General features: G+C 37.0%; 1 long non-coding RNA gene across 1 annotated transcript; it reads left to right on the top strand.

Annotated features, from left to right (window-relative positions):
- The first annotated feature begins 6,115 nt into the window (after positions 1–6,115).
- Positions 6,116–18,533, top strand: LOC111815701. Its single transcript, XR_002820355.1, has 3 exons — positions 6,116–6,128; positions 8,958–8,962; positions 18,368–18,533. It is a non-coding gene; the product is annotated as an uncharacterized LOC111815701 (long non-coding RNA).
- The last annotated feature ends 1,360 nt before the right edge of the window (positions 18,534–19,893 follow it).

The following is a 19,893-nucleotide window of genomic DNA, read 5'->3' on the forward strand; positions in this document are numbered from 1 at the left end:
CAGGTGCAGGATCCACACCCACAATAATCAATCCCAAACTCCAGAAGCCACCCCAGGACTGCATGAGGCTTTGAGGGGACATCTAGACACAAAACATAGCAATAGGCTAACAAAACAGACTTCCACTTCTGAAAATTCTGCTATATTCAGGGCATTGACTAAAAAGTCAATTTTTTGATCCATTTCTTCTGAATCATTGATTTTTTTTTTCCTGAAATGTAATATATTTTAGGTCACTGAGGATTCTTTTTGAAAGAATGATGAAATGAATCATTTATGTTTATTAAGTTTCAGATAGCCTATTTAGTAAATATTAGTCATATTTACCTACTTGATAATGACTGATGGTTACAAAACTGCCAACTGTAACAATCCCTTGTATTAGGCAAGGGTGTTTGTTTCATTGACAAAGAAAAAGGCATCTGAAAATTCTTCTATGTATTAAGATTTTGTTTCTTCATTTTTCACTCTCAGTCTCTGCCATATCCTATTCTGTAGCTGTTGTTACAATTTAAAATACATGCATATATGGATATTGCTAGGGATGGCTAGTATGCATATGACTACCATATGTCAGAAACCAATATTAGAAATACTATAAAGCCTGCATCAAGAAGTTTTCCTTGCCCTTCTGCATTCTTGTTTGATGCAAATGAACAGTTACATAGAAGATATGGCAACAAGCTGTATGGTTTGGTTTGGGTAGATACCTCACAACAGTTCCTAGAAGTTCTGCTATTTTTGAATAGATAGCCTCCTTCTCAACATAAAGTATCAGAAAAGAAATTTCAGACCTCTCAAGCTTGTATGGAAAATGGTCTGGAAACCAAGAAAATAAAAGCCTCTTTATAGTACTTCAAAATCTCATGTGGATTTGTTGAATTGGTAGGTATTCTCTGCTAAAACTTCTGTGGTAGAGATTATGGTCATCACTGATTCTCAAAGCTCTGCTTATGAGATTAGAAATGTACATGTTTTTATGTGAAGTATGCTTGGGAACTAGAGTAGTTAAATTTATATGCACTATAGTAACTTACAAGTTTTGTGTCCTCATTGGGTTCCACAAGCCCTTAGAGCTAATCTGGCATATGTATGTATAGTGTGAAGACTGAGTACCCCACAGAGGTTCATATGTTGAAATCATGATCCCTGGGGTGGTACTGTTGGAAGGCAGGGAAATTTTTAAGAGATAAAGTGCAGTGAGAGGACTCCAGGGCACCAAGCGTGTGGCCTCAAGGGTGCTGTGGGGGCTTGGTCCTCTTCTCACACTTATTCTCCAATGCTGAGTTGGACAGTCTTCCTCTACCACACTCCTGCTGCGATGTGCCACCACGTGCTCCAAAGCAAAGGGCTAGTAAGTCTTGGATTGGCATCTCCCAATCTGTGAGCCCAAATTCTCAATCTATATTAAAGTATAAAACTTAGAAATAAAAATACTCAAATTTGTTCATTTCTGCTAGTCCTTTTAAAAATATTTGTAAACTTTCTCTGTTGAATAAGCTAAGGAGCTATATGTTCAAGTTAAAAGGTTAGTTTGACACAAACTAAAACTATCATCTATATAATGCTAATGATTACTATATTTTGTGCAGGGGAAATTCCCTTCCATATTCCTTGCTTAAAAAGAATCTGAAATAATTAGAAACATAATTTAAAGATCATCTTAGTATCCCAAAATGTGAAACAGAATGATTTTTGCAAATTATGCCAAAAATTAAGCTGTTTTAAATGCTTTTCCTTGCATAATATAAAATTCACAACCAATTAAGTTAAATAAAAAGAAATAAAAATGAGCTTGGGTTCTACTTCACTAATCTTAAAAGTCAGCCACTTGAGCATAACCAGGCTTAGAAGTTCAATCAACACATGTGTTTGGTTATGTCCTCCTGACCCAAAGAGCAACATAATTAAGAAAGTATGAAACTAATTTCAATATTTCTTCCCCTCTGGCATAAGCTTCAGTGAGGGAATGAACCCTAAAGAAAGGTGAAATGTAAGTGTCTTGTCTGGTTTTGATAACTGGGCAAAACAGAGATTGCTTCTGTTGTAAGTGCCCAAAAATGGCTCTGGAAATCATTATCTGCACATCAGGTAAAAGGAATGCATTCTTAATGGATAAAAGACAACAGCTTATAGCATTCCCATTAAATAATGATCAATATCAAAAGACAGACCTGCATCAACATACCAAGTCCAAACAACACTAGTGTTGACACACTTTAATGTAAACCAACTACTTTCACCCCAATGATTTTAAACCTGCTCTGAATCTCAGGATTTCAGAAAACTTTAGTCCTCAACACCGAATCTCTTGTTTATGTCCACTGTTTTTTTTACATATACATATATATATATATATATATATATATATATATATATATATGGTGTTGTCCAACTTCGTGCTTATATTTTAAAAGATAAGCTCTGTAGTTCTCTACAGATTCACTTCCTCTTTCCCTAGCATTCCCCTCTATTCTTTCATTTTACTTCTAATATTTTCTGTTTTGTCTTCTCAAAAGCCAAGTAGTGATGTAGACCACTATGTGGTGGTGCTGAGCAGGATTTAATATTAACTAACTGGCTTTTCATGTTCACCTGGGAGTTTGCCCAGATGGGCAGCAATTCATAGTAAGTGAACCTCTGCGACCCACTGCTCCCCACTGAGGCCTATATTGGCCTGTGAGATTGGGATGCTTCAAAGCACAAGATAAGGCTGCAGCTGAGGAGCTTGGCTCCAGCCCCAGTGAACTAAAAGGATTCTGTAGCTGTGGACTTCTCATGCCTGCAGTGAAGGTCTTCCTGGAGACAACATAGGTCTCCTAAAATTAACATATATATTACTTGGAGAAGTCTTGAAGGGATTCCCAAGCTCTGCCCAGATTCTTGCATTTTCTTTAGTGTCCTCTTCCTTTCTTTGAAAAGCTAAGAAATGCGGCCCACCCACAGAAGTTCTTGATTTTCAGCCCCAGAAAATATCAGGAAAATTAGAACCCACCTGAAGCCCTAAAATCATACTATTTGTTGCATTTATTTAGGAGATTGCTGTCCACTCATTTGGGAGATTGCAGGCTCATCAGCCCACAGTAATTAATGGGTATTATTTAATGCAATAAGGTAATATTTCTCAATTCCTGCCTCAAGTCATTTTGGCTTCAGTTCAGATATGAAGTGGATTTGGTGAGTTTTGTTGAACCATAGATTTTCTTTTTGCTTTAATTGTCAGCCACACTTACAAAGAGAAGGCTAAGGTTCTCTGCCTCAGGATTTAAAAAGGGCAAATGTTACTCTATCTCAATCATTTTATGTGACTTTATTTCATCCAGAGCCACCTGATGACCTTTATCTTCTCTGCAGCTCTTCGTATTTGTATTAGAGAACATAGTCATTGTGTTTTCCCATGCCCTTTTCTGTTATTGTCTTAGATCATGTACAAAATAAGGTCTGTTTATGTCTCTATCCTTATTGTTATTCAACTTAAATTGTCAGCTGTCAGTAAATTGTGCAAATGGTATAAGAAGGGCTTTTATCATTGCTCTCAAAGGAATACCTGTGCAACATTCCCAGACACAGGAGAGTAGACAAATAATCCTCAAAGTTTCAGTGAACTCTTCATGGCAAGACAATTGGTGTAAGGCAACGAACTTAAAATTTCTGTGAATTTAAGTTGGGCCGTATGGAACACTGAAGTCATGGTATCTCATTGCTCACCTTTCAAGGTAACTTTGAGAATTGACGAAGAAAAACCACATGGAAACAACTGGTCAGTCAAAATTTTAGGATGGCAAGTTAACTATGCTTATTTTATCATGGGTCCTTCTTCAATTAGCTCTTTAATAATCCCTAGAAAATGGTAGGAAGAATTCAATAAGGCCTTGGAAGTTGTAAATGTTGAAGAAAATCATTTGAGTCATTTTTTAATGAAAATACATTTCAATGTATTTAGCTTTCTGAAGTAGTTACAGTGCTGTGATATTATAGATGAGAACAAAGCAAAACCACAAAGCAATGATGTCGTCCTGTTCCTCTAGCCTCATTGCTTGGGAAGAGCTTCCTTTTCCTTAAAGTACGTGTGCAACTCCTTGAAAGTTAATGAAAATGATCTGTGCTCAATGAGGGGAGAAAAGAGCTAAGATTCAAAACCAACTCTGATGATGCACATTTAATGGACTGGCCTTACAGTGTTCCATGCCGCTTCTTGCAATTTCTTCTTCAAGTTTTTAAAAGGTACATTAGCGGTCTCTCTTTGAGGTCTAGGAGTTCTCATGAAGGAAAAAATGATTGAAAAAAATAAGGATAAAAAATTCCCACAGCAGATTGTCTTGCTTTGTAGCTGCATTGTAAAGTTTGTGGTTTTTGAAGCAATGTAGGCATGTGATTAGCTGCCCTCCAAGGCGCCGCCACTGGAAAGAAGCATGCTCTTCACTGTATCGCATTACGCTCTTGTAGTCACGTGTTTTGAGGATGGGTTAAGAAACACGTGTGGCTGAGGCTTTATTCGGTTATGAGATTAGTTGTTTGTTCCTCCACTGTCATTTTGAATCTTTTTACTATGAAAATCCCATTCAATATGGTGTTATCCAAATCACTGATACAACAGGCATATGTTCCTGCTCTTCTGTTATGCAAGATTACAACAATTTACAACATTTTTGGAAGCTTATAATGGACAATCATGCCTGGGTTTCTTCTCAACAATTCAACATGTCATCTGTCTTTGTTCAGAAACCCAGAATGTGGCCAGGAACATCATTATACATTAAAATTATTTTAAATATTAAAAATTAGAAAACTAACTAATGCATGAGAGAATCAGTTATGAAGGTTTGTGCACTATTCTCTATCAGAATAACTAGAAGAAATGATAGGGCAGTGTTTACTATCCATTCAAATGCAATTGATATTTGTGAAATGAATCCCCTTCCTGATAGGTGACTGTTGTTCCAACTTGGTGGATAAACACCGAGTTGATTGGCTTAGCACAGCTCTGGGTGTGACTTATCCAAGATGCAAGACCTCCCCTCCTGTGAGTATGCCAACCTATGGGCTTGTAGCTTTAATGGAGTAAAATGGGAAGAAGAAAAATATCTCACTTCTGTTCCCTCAGAGGAGCTCCCATCTTCCTCTTTGCCTTAAACATCGATCTCCTGGCTTCCAGCCCAGACCTTCACCCTTGCAGCATAAACTCTCAGCCTTGGGAGCAGACTCATCAGCCTATTAGCATGGACTTGTTGATCGTTGGGACACACCTTTCAACTTCCTCAGTGGACTTGCACAGTGAGTTCTGGGCCTTTGATTTTGGCTGGGTCCTTCTGAGCCCTAGTATGCAGATGATCCTTGTGTGTATGCCTCACCTGACTCTACCTTTTAAATCCATGCCCTTTTAAAGCAGTCTATGTCATACTACATGTGCCTCCAGTGAGCACTGACCCTCACATGTATACCAACCCTAAGTTAGAAGATTGCCACTGGTTCTATGAGGTGATCATTTATTCAAACATTCTTTGTTAAAGGATGATTTTAGACCACTGTCATCAGAATTATCTAGGTGCTTTCAAAAAGTTATAGTTTCTGATTGCCAGTTCTAAGACTCGATTAAGTAGACGAGGAATATTTAAATATTTTCATAATTACTTTTGATTGAAATGTAAAAAAAATGAAAAACATGACAAATTACTAGAAACCAAAATTGGTCAATTTGAACTTATGAATATATTAGAATATTGATTATGTTCCAATTAATGTGTGTATTCCAATTAATTGTGGAGTTCGAGCCCATGCCTTTTCCTTATTGTTTATTACATATATAGTACATATTAAATATTAAGAGTTATTTGACAATTTTTCCAATTGAAATATTACCAGGAAATAAGATATTGAGTTAAGCTAGTTTCAGAAGATTAGTATCCTATATGGAGTTTCTCAGTTACTTTTCTTTTGTTGCTGGCACCCAAAGTGAAGGAAGGAAGGATTATTTAGCTCATAGTCAGTGTAGGGTTTCAGTCCATACTCAGCTGGCTCCAAGGTTGAGTGGCACATGGCACAGAGCAACCTTCCATGGTGCTGGCAAAGAGTAAGAGAGCAAGAGCTAATGGGTGTAATGGCAACAATGGCAAGTCTGACTCTCTTAAGTTGCATTCAGGCTATCTGCCCCAGGCCAGGTGTAGCACTCACACTCACAATCACAGCAGCACTCTCACACCCATAATTCCACTAGATCATGAGTTAATCACAAAATCTAGAAGCCCACCCCATTGCTGCATGAAGCTTTGGGGAGAAAACAAGACATAAACCATAACATGGAGTATTCCACAATTATAGTTTTTTATTAGCTCCTGAATATACTTTATACATTGATTTACTTTTAATACAGAATATTACACTATAGTTATTATAGCCTTGAAATCATTGTGCAGTCTAGGCCGTCCTTACACTCTCAGTGATCCTCCGCCTCAGCCCCCATGAGTGCTGCTGCTATTACAGGTGTGCGCCACCATGCCTGGCTCCTTACACACTGATTCTGTTTCACAATGTTAATTATTTTTCTACCACGGCATGTCCTTCCAAGTCCATACTGTTGTTGTTGCTCATTTAGATTTTTTCTGTCCTACTTTGTACAGAAAATGGTAGTCTTTAGTTTTTTTCCTAGTATCAAGTTTTCAAACACATCCTTATCTGTACCAGTGGGCCACCAAATCTTAGCTTTAAGGAATTGTTTTTCCCATTCAAAATTTATTATACACTTAGAAATTCATTCCAAATTATTGGTTCTTGTTTCAATGAGAAACATTAAAAGGATAATATTGTGGACTTCTCTAATGTCATAGTTAATGGTAAACAAATAATTTTAATTTTTATTACTTCAAATTATAAATATTTTGCTTTAATCTACTTTCAATCTTCACAATAAAGAGAAGGAAGATCTGGCGACAAAAGGAAGACATAGGTAAAGAGTGTCTTATTTTCACTCTATACTATGCTTGCCAGCCTATATAATGATCAGGCAATTCCATCAGCTTTCTGGGGCTGATGGGGATGAAGTGCTTTCTCACTCTATGAGGTCGCTAGATGACTGGTGGGGTGATCGGTTCACACTGGGAACTCCTATCACTTCATTTCTAATCACCTATATTGAACTTATAGTGAACAACTTGATGCTACATAGACCTAGCATTGTGTTTCTACCAGAAAATGATAGGATGCATTTACCTCATGGGACATTTTTACAAAAGATAAAGAAACCATAGTTTAGGGCTCGCTGGGGAGATAGCTCAGCAGTCTAAGTACCTGCCTGGTAAGTGCGATCCCTGGTACTACATGCTGTACCAGCCCTGAAACTGGGTGTGGTGACAGGAGGCTCCCTAGGAGTCAGAACTGGGTAGCAAGACCCGTATCACACACACAAAAAGAAAGTTTAAATCAAAAAATAACTTTCTTACTAGCTCTTGTACCATGCTAATTTCTAGGAGTTATCAACAAGATAATGAAAATATCAACATAAAATTGATATGGTAGGATGGCATTTGATTTCTCACTCATATCATATTTTCTACTTCCATTTGCAAGTATTTGAACATTTTAGGATCTAGTTTATAAGGCATTTTTCTGTGACTGCTACAAGTTGAAACATAATAATAGGTGAGTATTTGAAATTGATCTATGGTAATATTTTAATATGTGGAAGTGTATTTCCTCTTGTTCTCCTTTTAAAAGGTATAGCCTTATACTGATGTATAAATTTTACCTATACATTCTTTTAAAAATTGTTTTTAATTTTTTATTCTTTTGATACAGGGTCTCACTATGTAGTTTGGACTCATAGTGATCCTCCTGTCTTAGCCTCCTCAGTGCTGGGATTACAAGCATGCACCACCTCCTTGGGTTTTGGGGCCTGCATGGCACCCTTGGGGCTCTGGGGCCAGGTAGGTATGTGCTATTGAGGATCAGACTCTGGACCTTGTGCTTACCAGACAGATGCTTATGCTGCTGAGCCATTTCCCCAGCCCTAGCTCTTCATTTTTAGAAAACAAAAAGTTACAAAGCACTAATAAATAAAGGAATTAAGGGAATAGCAGTCTAATAAACATCAGGATTATAACTAGTCTGCTTTCCACTAGAGGTTTCTGTGTCAGTGTTTTGTAAGTTGTTTACTTCACAGTACAAATTTTTTTAATAGATCAGCACCTGCATATTTATGCTTGATTTAATCTATATTTATATGACAGCCATCACTCTGAAATCAAAGCTTTTTGAATCAGAAATTGAGATAAACTTAGCCACATCAAGAAAATTTGATAGCAATAGTACTCTAGAAACACTTCAGCACATAGACTGAAGAAGCTGTTGGGTCCCCGTCTGCAGTCCTTGCTGCATCCAAAGTGACAGTTACCAGTCATTAAAAAAAAAAGGTGATAGCTATCTGCTAGGCATTCAAAGAAACAGGCAAAAGTACAATGGTACAGTAACCCTGCAGGGGTTACTGTAGGCTGGTGCAATTACAGATGGCATCCAGCAGGGGCAGAAAAAAGTCCATGGATACGGACATTAGGAATAGTAACTTTGTAGAGGAAAGGGAAGACAATTTGGAGTGTAGATTCCTTGACTGTAGGATGATATATCAATTTGCTACTGTGTGGCAATCAGCTACTGAACAAGTTAGCTGAATTATCTCAGAGGAATTTTGGAGTAGCACATGCAGAAAAAATGATAAATTATGCAGGAAACGACAAAAATAGACCAGTTATGAATGGAAGGTATAGTCTAGAATAATTAAGTCGGACATGGGAGTAGAACTATGGCATAGACCAATGGTAAAATCTAAAATAGCGATAAAAGTAATTACAAGGGGTTTGATGAGAAGTGGTGACAGCATCTTTTCTGTAAAGCGATGTGCGTACCTGTTGTGTAAGAGCAGGCCCCTTGCCTCTCCATTGACTGAGCCATATTGAGCCAGGATGAAGCAGAAGTTAGTTTGGCGAAAAGTGATGGATATGAAAATAAGTTTTGGTTTTTTGAGGTAAAATTTATTTCTTTCCTGAAGAAAAATGAATCCAAACATTATAAATCTATTGTAGGATATGACATTAACCAGTTTTCTGTCAGCAACTTCAGCTTTGTGTTGCTGATTTTTTATATGAAATACATATATATGATGTACATATAGACTTCATTCTGTTGAATAGCTTTTATTAGTTTACTAATTCTCCCAGGCATTAATTTTATTACTGTGATGCTTGTCTCAGTTACTTTTCTATCTTTGGTGGGAGAAAATGCCAGACACCCAAAAGTAAGAAGAAAAGGTTTATTTGGCTCACAGTTTGTGGAGGCTTCAGTCCATACTTGGTTGGTTCTAAGGCAGCATGGCACATGGTAGAGGGCAGCAGTTCATGGTGGCGGGAAACAGCAAGACAGCAAAACAAAATGGGAGTAGCAGCAGCAGGGGCAGAGGCAAAGGCCAGCCTCACTCCCTTCCTTCTATTGCATTCTGGCTATCCACCCCAGGGCAGGTGTAGCACTCACACCCATAATCCCAGCAGCACTCACACCCATAATCCCAGCAGCACTCACTCCTATAATCTCAGCATTAGATCAGGAATTAATCACAAACTCTAGAAGCCACCCCATGACTGTATGAGGCTTTGTGTAACACCTAGACACAAACCATAACAGTGCTTGTTTCATGCTTGGGCAAGAGTCATGGTCTTGCCATTTATTGTTATTGTTGTTATTATTATGAATTTTGGTACTGGGAATCAAACTCAGGACCTTGTGCTTGCCAGGCAGGTGTTGTGCTTCAAAAACTACAACCATGGCCCTGATCTTGCCATTTAGAAGGTTAATATTAGCAGGTAGATGGGTTGCCTGAGTCTAGGGACCATCAAGACTGCTTCAGGGATTGTTGCCTTCACTACTCAGGGTAAGAAGATTTGGTAGGAAAACCTGAGTTATTTTGAAAGTAAAAACAGGACAGTGTTTTTGTGTGTCTACGGAGAGCTAAAGGGAATGAAAGAAGATTCAGAAGTAAAACTGCAGTTCTTAAACCCCTTGCGGGACAGCCACTCCATGCTTTCTCTCAGTCTTTCTTTCTAAGATATATTTTAATATGCACAATAGCCTCACTTGCCTGCTGTTTTGCTGTCTGTGGTTTCAGTTGCCCACAGTCCACTGTAGTCCAAAAATCTTACATGAGAAATTCCAAAATAGATCATCCATAAGTTACAAATAATGAGCTGTTCTGAGCGGCACGATGAAATGTCCATCAGTCCTACTCCGTTGTGCCTGAGATGAGAAACCTCTCTTTCACCAGAGCAACTGTGCCGTATATACCGTCTGCTTGTTACACGTGAGTTATACAGTCTGCTGTGCTGGTGCAGTGACGTGTGCAGTGAGCTTCAGTTTACTTAGTAATGACCCCAAAGTATACAAATCAGAATTATTGGGAACTCTCATATTCCAAATAACACTCTATAAAGTACAATGAAAAGAAGAGAGTTCCTGACTTATGGGGCTGTACTTATATTTTAACAACTATGTTGATAGTTTAAAAATGGAGTGACTGCTATTTATAAAGAAATCTAGAAAAAATAAAACAGAAAAACCAGGAAAAAAACTTCAACAATATCAATTTTTTTAAAAAAATCCTATCTTCTGTCAGTAAATAAAACTTTAAATATAGAAATTCACTTAAAGACATTCTTGCGACAGAATATAAGCAACTTAAATGTTCAATGAAAATGATATAAATTATTTAGTCCATTAGAATATTACATATTCATGAAAAGGTATGCTTTTATAATTGGTATTTTAACAGTTGTAGTCAAGGTTTGCAAGGAAGTAGATATAATTGAAGACATGTAAATTTATAGGATTATAGTATATTTACCCAAAAAGTCAAATGAAGAAGAATGCAGGAGAGTTCTTCATGCACTAGAGAGCTGAAGAATTCAGCCAAGGGTCTGGAGCCCAAGACAATGTCTCCCACAAGTCCCATGGAGAATCTGCACTAGCAAGGCCCAAGGGCCATCAATGGAAGCTAGAAAGCCTGCATGGCACAGTAAAAAAATCTGTTCCAGCAGGCTGAGGGATCTGCACTGGAGCCAGCGAGCTGCGGATAAGGTAGGACCCCATTGAGTGTGTATCAGGAAAGCCAGCCACAGCACAGCTCCCCCTGGAGCATGCCCAGAACCTTGTGGGCACAGTTCAGCTGGGTGCTCCTGTTCAAGCTGATCATCAATTAGTCTACCTCAACTATCATTTATAATTTATACAGTAGTTTATTAAATTGCAGGTTAAATTTGACATAAACTAAAACAAATGAACAATAGCTCTACTGGTTGACATTCTTTATGTGGACTCAGGAATCGAATAGATTTATAAATTTCTTCCAGAGTATTCTATTCAGCAGCCAGGTATTGGCATCATAACCAAAATTCAATGAATGTTGATTCACAATATTTATTTAACAATCTGTTGTCTTTCTGACTACTGGAATATTCATCATTCCAGAGGGAAGAGCAATTTAGATGCTTTTGTAGTGAGAAAACTTTTCAGAAAATTTGGAATTCTCAAACTGAGTCGCGAGCGTGTAAGACGCTCCATGGAAGCACATCCTAGAGCCTGAAATTCTAATGATTCCATGTAAATAAAGGAATAAGTTTACAATTTGATAACGTTCATCTGAAGGAATAATTTGTATGTATGACAATGCAGTCTCCCCAAGTATAACAATTTTAGCAAACATGTAGATAATGCTTCCATTAGCCAAGGCATTATTATTCTCAGCATTTCATATGCATCAAAGTATTGAATCCCATTGCTCCATCACAGATTAAAAGACTACAAGGCAGTAGAATCTATCTTTAGCAGCAGCCCTTCGCCAACCCTCAGCTGCTGACTCAAGGACAGAATGCCAGTCAAACTTGGGGGGATCTCACTCAACACTTCCTGAGCACTGAGTGAAAAACTGTCCCCCTGATCCATTATTTATAGTCTTCTCTCCTCCGAGCTCTCTCCTTCTCTTGTCAATGCTGCAGGTTCTCTGTAGGTAGGTTGTAGGCAGCGAGCTTCCACCCACATTTTCTCACACAAGCTTTGTGGCTGATCCATGGCCTGCAGTGGAGTACTTCACGTAGTACGGTGCAGGTGAGGAAAATGAGACCTGCCACATTGAACGCTTCAGGGCCAACACAGTGTCATCGCTGACCTGTATGTGAGATGTACAAGTGATGCTGGTATGCTTTTGATCCATTTTTTTCAAATCTAGGACCATGACCCTTTTGAGCTCGCAGTAAAACTAGTGGATAAATCTGTCCATTTTCCAAATTCATCCAATTTGGAAAACTATAAGTAGATATAAGTAATTGGCAACATTCTATTTATTAGTTTAGATGAAAGTTTCATGAGTGCTCATTCTCTTGTTGCATTTTACAACTAACATGTATATCACCCATAATATAAAATTATATGTATCATTTTCTTTCCTTATAAAATATATATGATATATATGCATATATATGTAATGAAATAGGTAAAGGTATAAGAAAACAATAAGAAAAATAATGCAAATTGTCTAGTTAAAATATCGGGATAAAATGAAAATAAATTTAGATACTAACATTAGCATATACTCAAAAATGTCTAAGCTAAAAGCTCCAGTTTGTTTTGCCCCATCCCACTGATGCCTGTGGTTGGAATATTGGTTTATCATTACACATTAGAGTTTTGTCATAGTAACATTTGTTACACCAGGTCATTAATAGTTAAATAGATTTCAGTACTGCTTGATGCACTGTGTGAGGTACAGGATAAACTGCAAAGAAACATAGATTTGAGCAAATCCAGGGCAAGCAGAAGGTTCAGACTTTTTCTCTGGGTCCACATGAGATACTTATTACATCTTTGACTTGAGGAAGAAGAGAAAGAGTGAGGGTGAGCACACTAGTTAACAAAAGTCCTAGAAGCCATAAAAGACAGACCTTGTTGGTGATGCCCATGGAAATGGAGTTATCCACCACATTAACACAGAAGTCTGAGATGGAGAGTTCAGATAACCAAATGTAAATCCTTTGTCAGATTTTAATTTGTGCAGTACTTGAAGTGAAACACAATGACAACTTTAACAGAAATTGTCTCTTGATACATTTATTGTCTTGTATTTACAAGACTATGCATACATATAGGAAATTACAAATAAGTCCCTTTTAAGTTTGAAAAAAGAAAGAAAAGAAAAGGATGAGCAGCTTCCGGTTCACAGCAATGACCCAGAGGCAGGCAGCTCACTTCCCCTCTGGTTCCATCAGTCACCCTGATTGTAGGCTGCTCTGAGGGAGGCTGGGAACTCAGCTGGGTAGGGCAATGTGGCAAGGGACACTCACAAAGCTCAGGGATTCTAAGGATGGAAAATGGATATTTCACGACAAACAGCAATCTTTACCCCAGTATCTAAAAGTCTTGCTTCTCTACTGTATATTTTAAGTATCTTGGCAATAGTAGGGGGTTGAAATGAATTTCAGGTGAAGTAGGATTTAGCATGCAGATTCTCAGAAACTCATTTATCTTACTTTTGCTAGTGGGTGTTGAGTCTGTGTGTCAGTGAGCTAGGCTTGGACCCCAGCCTCACAAGAAAGTGGGATACCACAACTCGATTGGACTTGTTGCCTGCCAGCACTCACACAGGTACATTTGCTAAGAGTGTAAGTGGGCAAAAGCTGTCACCCTTGGTGGAAAGGTGGGAAAAAGTTCATGTAGGCCTTAACCTTTGAGGTCACATCTGGACCTGCTCCATTGTTTCAAATTAATGCATATTGTTCATGCAGAACAGTTTTATTTTGGCTTACTAGTACATGTGACATACTTGGATCAATTTTATCCCACCACCCTTTTCCAATTGTCAATTTCTTTTCCTCATCCTCTTCTTATTTTCTAGCACCCTTCTTTCTATTTTTCACATCATCTTTTTATTTAATTTAATTAATTAATTTATATTTATTTATTTATTTATTTCTGGGGATTGAATTCAGGACCTTGCGCTTGGCAGGCAGGTGCTTATGTTGCTGAGCTATCTCCCCAGCCTCCATTTCACCTTTTTCAATTCATGTATTTATTTAATTTTGGATTTCATATATAAGAGAAAATGTGATATTTTCGAGTCTGGCTTCTTTCTTTTAACATCACAGTCTATGATCTCATCAATTTTCTTACCCATGATGTGATTTTATTGTCATTTATGAGTGAGTAATCTTCCACTATATGTATGTACCACATAATATTTTGTATTTGTGAACATCTATGTACAAGGAATGATGAGTTTGTCCAAGTCCTTCCCACCCCACACACATGGACAGATGAAATAAAAAGCTGCAATATCAAGGTTGAAAACAACAGTCTAAGAATCAGTGGTACCAATTGCCCAGTTTTCAGCAAATACACATTGCTCAATCTTAGCTCTGAGGCAGCCTGTAGCTCACAGGATTTCCACTGAGAAAAATGTGGCTGGTGAAAAATAGGAACGATGGCTCCCCTAAGACTGTGGTGAGCGGGGTTGGTTTATGCTAAATGCTCTATTCCAAAGAATGGAATTAGGCTTTAAGGCATCATCCAGATGGAAGAGCTCAGTTGTAATCCAGTGGAGCCTCAGACTAGGACTCTACCTCGGACTCTTTCAAAACACATTTTAGATTCTTTGATTAGGGGCAGAAACTATTCTTCACTGATACTAAGGAAATAGTAGTTTCCTTGTCCTTGTTCATTGTGCTCATAAGTAATACCCAGCTGCACGGCTGTGCATATACTGCTCTCCGTGGCTTTTTTCATGTCAAGATAAATTAACAACATTGATGGAAATACTTTAGAGATCAACTATAATCATTACATGGTCACCACTTTGACTATGCTATCAAATTCACACAATATATCATCAATGAGATGATTATTTTCGTCTAACACAGGCCAAGATAGTTCAAACTACTGCTTAAAGAAACATCTTATGCTATACTAATAGGAAATAGAAGATATTTGCATTATGGACAGTGATAAGAGGACTGCCACAGAGAATCTCATGCGAATGTCTTTGGGTGTGGTTTTAATTGGGTTGATGTTATTTGGAGTTCTATATGCTTTGGTTACTGACTGTCAGATTGTTGCCCCATATTTGGGAAGTTTTCTGCTATTACTTCTGCCCATATTCTTTTTATATAATTTGTATTGAATCCTTCCTTCTTATCGATGCCTATTAGTCTCACATTGTTTATCTTTGCATCGTCTTGCAGGTATTGAATTATTTTTTTCCTGCATCCTAGTTGTTTTAAAAAGATCTTTTCTTACTTTTTCGCTAGCTGCAATGGTGTCTTTAAGGTCAGAAAGTCTATTTTCACTTTATTTCAAATGGTTTTGCCAGTTTGCGATTGAGGTTTTAATTTTCTGTATATCACTTTGAATCTGTTTCATACATTCTATTTCTTTCCTATATTGCTTATTCAGGGGTTCCATCATTTTTATATTCTCCTCTATTTTTTATCAGTGTATTCTTTTGAAGCACTTAGTACTTCTTTGATTATAGTGATCACTAGATTTTTCATTCAGAAATTATTTCTGATCTGATTTCTTCTATAACTTTTTGCAGTTGTTTCTTTACTTCCAATGCTATTATTTCAGAGATATCAGGTCTGTGATTTCCAGTACAGCTTAATATATTTGTAATGATCTTGGTAGGATTGATACCCAGCATTATCTATTCTACGTAAAAATCAGAAAAGATTATAGTTGCTTGACCCATCTAAAAGCGTAATTTTCTTTTTGTGAATTTTATCAAATCTTAAAAGATATTACTCAAGCACATTAGCTTTATTATTTTTTTCTCTAAGAATGATTCAATTCTTTCTTTAGGAAGAACCAATTCCATGTTCCTTTGTTCTCAAGTCAATACTATATTAAATACAAACAAGATTCTTATTATCTTTGTCGTAATTAACCACTTTCATGAACTGTAATTGGTAAAATGTCTTCCTGAATCACTTGGGTATTTTACCAATAAAAGTTACACTTCGAACATTTAAAACTGTTTTTAGAGAGATTTAAGTTAGTGACATAACTGTTCATATTTCACTATCTTCTCAGTGGTGAGATCCTGAAAAATAAAGCCCTATTTCTCCACAGTGATACAGAATGGAATATTTTTGTGATAAAGCTTCATGGCACATATTCTGATTACATGTCATTTGCCATACTGCTGGGATTAAACACTTCATTTGTTGAAAAGTATGATAACTTATTTGACTAGAGTCAGAGGGTTTGTTATGAAACTATAAACAATCCACTTGACCTAGCATTATGCTCTTCGCAAGACATTTCTGTAGTTGGCCACTGAATACCAGTTCTCTTACCTTTTTGCTTGAAGTCCTCAAGAATGTAAAACGTGCCTGGAGTTTTGTGCCTTAAGACCGAGAGGCACTGGCTGGCACAGCACGGGCTCTGCTGCAGGCCTCCTAGAATGGGATCTCTTTCTTTGCTTTTGCCCAGCAACTACAGTGCCCTGAGGTGTAAAACCAAGAGCCAGCTGCTTTCCAGATTCCTCAGCTGTGGTGCGGTGGACATGCTCAGTTGAGCAGTTTTCCTAAGCTTTGAGAGACGGGTTTGCAAGAGATCCTGGGCTTCTCTAATCCCTTATCTCTTGATTTGCAAGTAATGGTGTGGGTATTCTATCTCACCAGACTCAAACAAGATGGTAACCAGGGCACAGTGAGACTGCTACATACTTTTTAGCATGCTTTGCTAAAGTAGTTTTGTTGATAACCTAACTTTAAAATATTGCATTAATTTGTAGTTGTGAAATAAGAAATCTTGAAAAAGACATTCCATGCTTGTATCATCATTAATATTGCATTTCTCCTTAAATATAAGCTACCTTAGCATATGAATAAGTATGTTTAGATGAGGACCATTTTACAAACTTAGCAACATATCCATCCAAACTAATCTTCCTTTCTTCAAAAATAATTAGCATGGTTAAGACTATCAACCACCATCTTTTCTTGTATGAGAGGTCCAATTTAAGACAACAACTCCCAATCAATTTGAGGTACTCCAAATTGTATTTTAGAAATCAGAGAGCTAAACCAAGTTTTTTAAAAGGAATTTTACAACCTTAATACTTAGTTACTAAAACTCATTCATATTTTCCTCCTTTTACTTTATGATTTACAGAATCCACTTGAATTTTCAGTAAAGTGGCATTTTCATTTTTATGGCTTAATGGCTTATGATTTAATGAATCAAAATATTTCACAATGCACATAGTTGGGCATACATTCTCACTATAATTAAGCCTGTAAAATTAAGAGCACACTGAGAGCCATGCAGAATGTGACAGAGACCACTTCATTCTTTCTTCTGGAATGACAGTCTGTAAAATTTAGAATTATATCAACTCTAAATTTCCTGGTAACATGTGTCTTCCCCATCATTACATTCTCAATCTGTGAAATAGAGATTTATAAATCATTCTTCATAAAGCAAGAATATCAGTTTAGAATGCCTTCTATCATTGAAAGAATCAGAAATGAACAGTCCATGAAAATATAATTGCATAAAAGATAGCTATCTTGTTTATTCCAGACCTTTTTTTTTTTTTTTTTTTCCTGTTTGTGTATTTTAGAGACAAATCAGAGTGATATCACTCAGTGGTGTCACCTTCTAGAACACATGCAAGCACACTTAGTGGAAGGGTCTCAGAGCCTTCTCAAGTGTTTTACTGAGCCAAGGGAACAATTAAATTATAGATTAAAAGAATTAACATGCTTCACTTGGCAAAAGGCTGCCTGACTTCACAGATTTGCCAATGTCCCCTTCATCCAATGAAGCACTTCATTCAGAGAGCCATGGTAAAGCATTCATTAGTTTTTTAAATAAACAAATTACTTGAAGTTCCAGTCTTCTTTTTCTAGAAAATAAAAATTCTTCCATACACACATACACAAAGCTAGCTGTGCCTTGATTTATTTGTTTAGTGGAGAAAGGAAACGCTGTTGCTTTGTTATGCATTTCATTTTCTCTTTCAGAAGTGGGCTTGAAAAAATAAGAGCAACAGAAACTGATAAAATATTAAAAGAGAAACTATAAACGATTTTAAATATGAATGACTAAGCTTGACTAACTGTATCGTGAAATATAAGCTTGCCGACGCAAATTTGTTGAGGATAATACGTTCCATAAGCTTCATTACTGATGTGGGACCTGAAGCCGTAACAACTTACAGAGGCATGCCACACAACTAGGAAAGAAAGCCAATGAGTTTGCATTCAGTAAGGACAAGGCAGGGCGCTGTCTGGGAACTGTGCATGTCTGGGAACCTTTACGACTTTCTCTACTTTAGTAGATAGATATTAACAAAATTATCATATAACTTTGTCAAAGTTAAATTACTGGTTAAATTCCTGTATATCCTTATGGCTTATCCTTACCAACTGGGTTTTCAAGGTGCTACTTTCCTTATTATAGAAAAACTTCTTCACTTTCATGACCATATTGTTATTAATTGCATTCTTAATTAGTACAGTAGTACTTTATCTTATTTTACTTACATTAGCTACAAAACTAACTCGTACTAGTACAACAGATGCTCAAGAATTTGAAACTATTTGAGCAGTCTTACCTGCTATTATCTTAATCATAATTGCATTACCATCTATTCAAATTTTATACATAATAGATGAAGTTAATAATCTTTTATTTATAATCAAAACCAAAGGATATCAATGATATTGAAGTTATGATTATACAGATTATGAAGAACTAAATTTGGACTCACATACAGTACCTACAACAGATTTGGAACCTGGTGAACTCTGACTACTTGAAGTTGACAATTGAGTTATTCTTTCAATAGAAATATCAGTATGTATACTAATTTCATCTGAAGACATTCTCCATTCATCAGCTATCCCATCTCTAGATTTAAAAGCAGATGCTATGCCAGGACACCTAAGTCAAACAATGTTAACATCATCCAGTCCAGGATACCAGAAGCTGTACCAGACCTGCCCTGGAGGCAGTCTAAGGTAGCCAAAAAGAGCTCCTTCTCCACAGTCCAGGATTATTCTGCAGTCAATGCTCAGAAATCTGTGGCTCAAACCTCAGCGTGGTGCCTATTGTCCTCAAAATAGTACCATTAAAAACATTTGAAAACTGAAATAAGTAGAAGATAGGCAAGGCAATGATCCTGAGAATCTCCAGAAGATTTTTGAATCTAGCAGTTAATTGGAAGAATTCTCACCCTGACTAACTATATATACTGATACCTGTGAACTAAACAACTGCATTGAAGATGGTAATCTATAATAGTAGTTTCATGCTTGGAGTGCCTGTCATTCTGGTCTTTTGAATACGGGCTGCTTGTGATGACATGCCAGTTGCTGTCTCTTGGGTAGGTGGATGTTCAAAAAGAAGGGGGTGGTGAATGAAAGCAAGAGACAGGAAAAGGAATACTGTGGGACTGTCCTGCTTCAAGGTTGTATATGGTTAGATATCTGGACTTATGTGTAAACATAAGAAGTATGTAATTCTTTATGCATATTTTTAAAAATATTCTAATTTTAAATTTTTTTATCATATTCTGTAGGGACTTAAAGTTCAACATATCAATACTTGATGAAAAATACCTGTTCCATGTTCTGTCTAAGATGTTTGATATTCAGACAGGCAGTGAAGTTAAGCTTAAGAGTCTAAGTTGTATGATAATAACAATAAGCATGTCTTCTGGATGGTTAATAACCTAAGTTTGCAGACCAAAATCAGGGAACAAGGAAGGCCTCAAGGAAAGCCAACATTTTGGCCCTAGCCTTCCAAGGTCAATTAAGACTCAGGACATATGAGAACTTGCACTGTAACATCATGTAACTCAGT

The sequence above is a fragment of the Octodon degus genome, unplaced genomic scaffold (genome assembly GCF_000260255.1).
Source record: "Octodon degus isolate 3935 unplaced genomic scaffold, OctDeg1.0 scaffold00020, whole genome shotgun sequence".
In the NCBI taxonomy this organism is placed as follows: Eukaryota; Metazoa; Chordata; class Mammalia; order Rodentia; family Octodontidae; genus Octodon; species Octodon degus.